The sequence below is a fragment of the Oncorhynchus gorbuscha genome, linkage group LG16 (assembly GCF_021184085.1).
Source record: "Oncorhynchus gorbuscha isolate QuinsamMale2020 ecotype Even-year linkage group LG16, OgorEven_v1.0, whole genome shotgun sequence".
Lineage (NCBI taxonomy): Eukaryota > Metazoa > Chordata > Actinopteri > Salmoniformes > Salmonidae > Oncorhynchus > Oncorhynchus gorbuscha.
Window position 1 is genome coordinate 55931859 of NC_060188.1, and position 6000 is coordinate 55937858.

Consider the following 6000-nt stretch of genomic DNA (forward strand, 5'->3'; position numbering starts at 1 on the left):
TCCATTCCATAACATGAAATTATTTTTGTGTAAAGGGTTAAAATGGGTTCGAGGCAAACATGCAGTGAACTTTCCTAACTATTTTTGTGTGACATACAGCTAGTACAGTGCTTACATGACTCAATGATAGATGACTCATGATGAACTGGGTAGTATCATGTGGTTGGCAGCTTTGAAATGCATGCATTCTTTATATGGTAACTATCAAAGTTGCTGGACTTGAATGCAGTGAAGCTGGACATTCTTTCCTGCATCAATTCAATTGCATGTACATTTGCATATAACATTTCCTGCGCTCACATTCAAGTAAATAGGCTACATCCACTTTGGGCATCATGCAACTAAAATAAAAATAAACAAGCATACAGTCAGTACTGTATGAATAGAACATATAGTTTTCACTGTTATATTTTATTTCTTAAACACAGTTCAGCAAGATATAGACTTCTGCTCTATGTCCACATTACATCCACACAAACCCCGAATAACCGAACGGATCCGGGTCCTAACTTTTCCCTCAGGTCCAGGTCGGTTTGTTTGATTGTCATCAGGTCACAGGTCTATGTAACTACAGCTGATAGACCCGTGCGGACCCGACCATTGCTCTTCATAGACTATAGCAGATTTATTTTAGGCCAATAAGGTGAGTTTATTGACATAGAAGGCCTAGTCAGCATATAAAGAATTATTATTTTTGTTTAAAAAAAAGTACTTTTTACCCCATTTTCTCCCCAATTCCATGGTATCGCCCTAAGACCCCAACCACCCCAGTCATAGACTGTTCTCTCTACTACCGCATGACAAGCAGTACCGGAGTGCCAAGTCTAGGACTAAAAGGCTTCTCAACAGTTTTTACCCCCAAGCCATAAGACTCCTGAACAGGTAATCAAATGGCTACCCGGACTATTTACATTGCTGCTACTCTCTGTTTATCATATATGCATAGTCACATTAACTATACATTCATATACATACTACCTCAATTTGGCCAACCAACCAGTGCTCCTGCACATTGGCTAACCGGGCTATCTGCATTGTGTCCCACCCACCACCCGCCAAACCCTCTTTTACGCTACTGCTACTCTCTGTTCATCATATATGCATAGTCACTTTAACCATATCTACATGTACATACTACCTCAACTCAACCGGTGTCTGTATGTAGCCTCGCTACTTTTATAGCCTCACTACTGTATATAGCCTGTCTTTTTACTGTTGTTTTATTTCTTTACCTACCTATTGTTCACCTAATACATTTTTTTGCACTATTGGTTAGAGCCTGTAAGTAAGCATTTCACTGTAAACGCATTTCACTGTAAACTTCTTGACACACTGCTCACTTAACCCGGAAGACAGACTCACCAATGTATCAGAGGAAACACCATACGTCTGGCGACCGAAGTCAGCGTGCAGGCGCCCGGACGCCACAAGGAGTCGCTAGAGCACGATGGGACAAGGACATCCCAGCTGGCCAAACCCTCCCCTAACCCGGATGACGCTGGGCCAATTGTGCACCTCATTATGGGTCTCCCGGTCACAGCCGGCTGCAACACAGCCCGGGATCGAACCTGGATCTATAGTGACGCCTCTAGCACTGATGTGCAGTGCCTTAGACTGCTGCACCACTTGAGAGGCCCATAAATAACTATTCTTTAACCAGAAGAGCAACTTGGCTGAAAGAGATGATTTGTTTGTCACTCGGATCCAGTCAGGTCTGGTCTAGATCTGGTTGTCGTCAGGTCCATTCGTGTTCGAGTCTGATTGTTCTCGGATTCGTTTGGGTCCGTTACCCCCTTTTTTATATATATATATATATATTGTGTCCACTCGGGTCCGGGTCTGATTATCCTCAGGTTCGTTTGGAGTTGGACACGAGAAGACCTCTAATCAGAGGATCATTGGAATGAATGTTCTGACAGAAGTAGCCTACAAAGTGGTGCCTCTAGTGGTGGTACTAAGTTATGTAAGAATGTTAGCATACATTAGGCTACATGTACATGTACTGATTAGAATAGTCCTTCTAGTGGGAAGGCCAAAGTGAGATATTAACTGTCTTGAAAGGAGGATACAAATTCATAGTAAAACACATGCAATCCCAAATGCAATCTGAAATCAAAGGGTTTCTTCTATATCATATCAAAAAAATATGCTTAACAGCTCTCTGTTCTCCTTCAATATTAGATTGTAATTTGCCTGCTCAGTCTTAAAATCCCTTGTGATTTACAAATGTTCTGACCAAATAATTTTTTGGACCAAGGACTGTAAATCGGTATTGGATTGTAAGGTTGAGTCGAACAGATCTCAGGACTCTGAGATCCAGAGGGAATCATGACCAGATGAAAGGTCTAATACCTTTCTGATTCGAGTTGTACCCTGCAGAGATTGACACACACACCAAGAGTGAAACTGCAGTATTGCTGCTGTGTTCGATGTGTTCACGTCTGTGTTTCACAGGCCTGTCATTGCCCAGTATCCTCCTGTGAAGTTATCTAATTCAAGTTATAATGACACAAACATGCAGAAGTTAAGCTGAGGGACTTGTGCTCATCCGCTTGAAGTTTGCATGTTTAAAGTGTAGTGACGTTGTATTGATGTGTTACTGCATAACACTCAAACTGGCTATAAGTCCCTCATAATCAACAACAACATATTAATGATATTTCTGAACTTAAATGTTAAGCATGAAATGTTAGTTTAAATACAAGTATTGGTGGGTGGCAATGGGAGGGTTAAATAATTAGTTATGCATATGCTGCTTAATCGATTAGTGCAGATGAAGTAACCTAATTGAAAAAGTGCTGCGATAAATAACCAAATGGTTAATTAACTGGTATAACAGTAAATATGCAGATACATAGAACATTTAGTGTCTATTCTTACGTGTAAAAGTGAACACATTTTAGTCTCGCCATAAGTTAAGAGGAAATGACTGTTTCTAGAGGACAGTAGTTGGGATATTCCAGATATTTTGAAAGATTGAAAGGGAATACTGATAAGCTATGTTAACGTTTTTAATCAATGTATGCAATTAGTGCCTCATTGAGAAAGACCCTTCTTATGTAGGTTAATGAATGCCCAAAAGCTACATAACCTCCTATAATTTCGTGGTGGACATTTATTTTATTGCATAACCTCCCATTATTACAGGCGCAAGAGCCTAGAGGGAATGGAACAAAACGAGTCTGTCTGGCTATGACATGTGACAGATTGCTTTGAGAGGAATGTGAATGAGAACTTTTCCGTTTGATTTATATTTCTAATTATACTCATTCAGAAATCCAATCAGAGATTAGGCCAATCAACCATTGTTTTTTGGAAGTGTGTGATTTAGATTATTTTTTTAAAATATTTTTTTACTTCTCTCCCACATTTGAAGGTTACAGAAAAAGTCCTCATCCTTGAAGACATGAGGATGTCTTACCATATTTCCAGTGTCATTGGGATATAGGTTTGCAGCTGTTATTTCAAAGTCATATGGGAATAAAAGATCAGAAGGAAAGCTACAAACATGAAATTGTCCATATTTACACTGTTCCTAAATGTATTAATCATGTTCTTGTCTTTATTGTCCCTTCTGTTTGACATTTAGGTTATAGTCCCTCTGGATAGTAACAACTGCACTTTTTGCACTGATGCAAAGTCAATCTCATAATGAGTTGCTTTCTTCATTCTTCATAATTCTGTCATAAATAAAGTAGTTCAACTATGCAAGGTTTGTGGCAGATAAGCTAATACTTTACTTGTATACTGTAACTAGACAAGTATTGGCTTTGTACAACTGAATTGAAATAAAGCAGAATCTCATTTTCTTTGACCAAATCTACAACATCTTGATTTAGTACTCTAGCCTTCTATACATTATCAATTCAAGTTTCTTGCTCTACTTGATCCTGGCAAGCGTTAAAAATTCTGTTTGTGAACGGTCCATACCTTTGGTCTGTCGAAAGCCTGCCAATGTTGGAATATGACAACCCTGATCCATCTACTGTTTTTCTTTTTTTCAACAGAAATAGCAGGGGAAATGAATGGTTTTCTGTTGTGAAAAGAAACACAATTTATATTTTCACATTTTGCACTGGTAACAAAACTGCTTAAGCCAACCAAAGCCACGGTGTACTGCACAGATAGAACATTATTGCAGAGACAGTTGTTTTTGTAAGATTTTAATTTGCCCAAAAAAAATATTTAAAAATCTACCCCTCAAGCTAAAATTTATTTGAATATAGAAAGATTTTAGAGAACACCACATTTAGGGAGATTACATGCCCAGTCCAAACCTTACCTCACCCTCCAAGAATAAGAACTGGGGACCTCTCATTAACAGAATTATGTTGACTTTATAATGTAAATTAATTTGGTAATCCAGGTAGCTCCTACATGTGGTGGCTCATTATACAAATGTATCTCAAATCAAAGTTTATTTGTCACGTGCGCCAAATACAACAGCAGTAGACCTTACAATGAAATGCTTACTTACAGGCCTTAACCAACAGTGCAATTTTTAAAGTAAAAATAGGTATTAGGTGAACAATAGATTAGTAAAGAAATAAAAACAACCATAAAAAGACAGTGAAAAATAACAGTAGCAAGGCTATATACAGGCACCGGTTAGTCAGGCTAATTGAGGTAGTATGTATATGTAGGTATGGTTAAAGTGACTGCATATATGATAAACAAAGAGTAGCTGTCGCGTAAAAGAGGGGTTGGGGGGGGGCAGAATGCAAATAGTCCGGGTAGCCATTTGATTACCTGTTCAGGAGTCTTATGGCTTGGGGGTAAAAGCTGTTAAGAAGCATTTTGTTCCTCGACTTTGCGCTACGGGTACCGCTTGTCATGCGGTAGTAGAGAGAACAGTCTATGACTGGGGTGGCTGGGGTCTTTGAAATTTTTAGGGTGTTCCTCTGATACTGCCTGGTGTAGAGGTCCTGGATGGAAGGCAGCTTAGCCCCAGTAATGTACTGGGCCGTACGCACTACCATCTGTAGTGCCTTGCAGTTGCCGTACCAGGCAGTGATGCAACCAGTCAGGATGTTGCAGCTGGAGAAACATTTGAGGACCCATGCCAAGTCTTTTCAGTTTCCTGAGGGGGAATAGGCTTCGTCGTGCCCTCTTCACGACTGTCTTGGTGTGTTTGGACTATTCTAGTTTGTTGTTGATGTGGACACCATGGAACTTGAACCTCTCAACCTGCTCCACAACAGCCCCGTCGATGAGAATGAGGGCGTGCTCGGTCCTCTTTTTCCTGTAGTCCACAATCATCTCCTTTGTCTTGGTTACGTTAAGGGATAGGTTGTTAGGTTGTTAGGTTGATAGGTTGTTCCTCCTGTGAACAGGGAGTACAGGAGGGGACTGAGCACACATCCCTGAGGTGCTCCAGTGTTGAGGATCAGCATGGCAAATGTGTTGCTACCAACCCTCACCACTTGGGGGCGGCCCTTCAGGATGTCGGGGATCCAGTTTTAGAGGGAGGTGTTTGGTCCCAGGATACTTAGCTTAGTGATGAGCTTTGAGGGTACTATGGTGTTGAATGCTGAGCTGCAGTCAATGAATAGCAATCTCACGTAGGTGTTCCTTTTGTCCAGATGGGAAAGGGCAGTGTGGAGTGCAAAATAGATTACATCATCTGTAGATCTGTTTGGGCAGTATGCAAATTGGAGTGGGTCTAGGGTTTCTGAGATAATGGCTCACATCAACACCATTACCAGCCTTTCAAAGCACTTCATGACTACTGACGTGAGTGCTACAGGTCTGTAGTCATGTAGGCAGGTTGCCTTTGTGTTCCTGGGCACAGGAACTATGGTGGTATGATTGAAAGATGCTGGTATTACAGACTCAGTCAAGGACATGTTGAAAATGTCAGTGAAGACACCAGCCAGTTGGTCTGCACATGCCCGGAGCACACGGCCTGGTAATCCATCTGGCCCCGCTGCCTTGTGAATGTTGACCTGTTTAAATGTCTTACTCACTTTGACTACGGAGAGCGTAATCACACAGTCATCA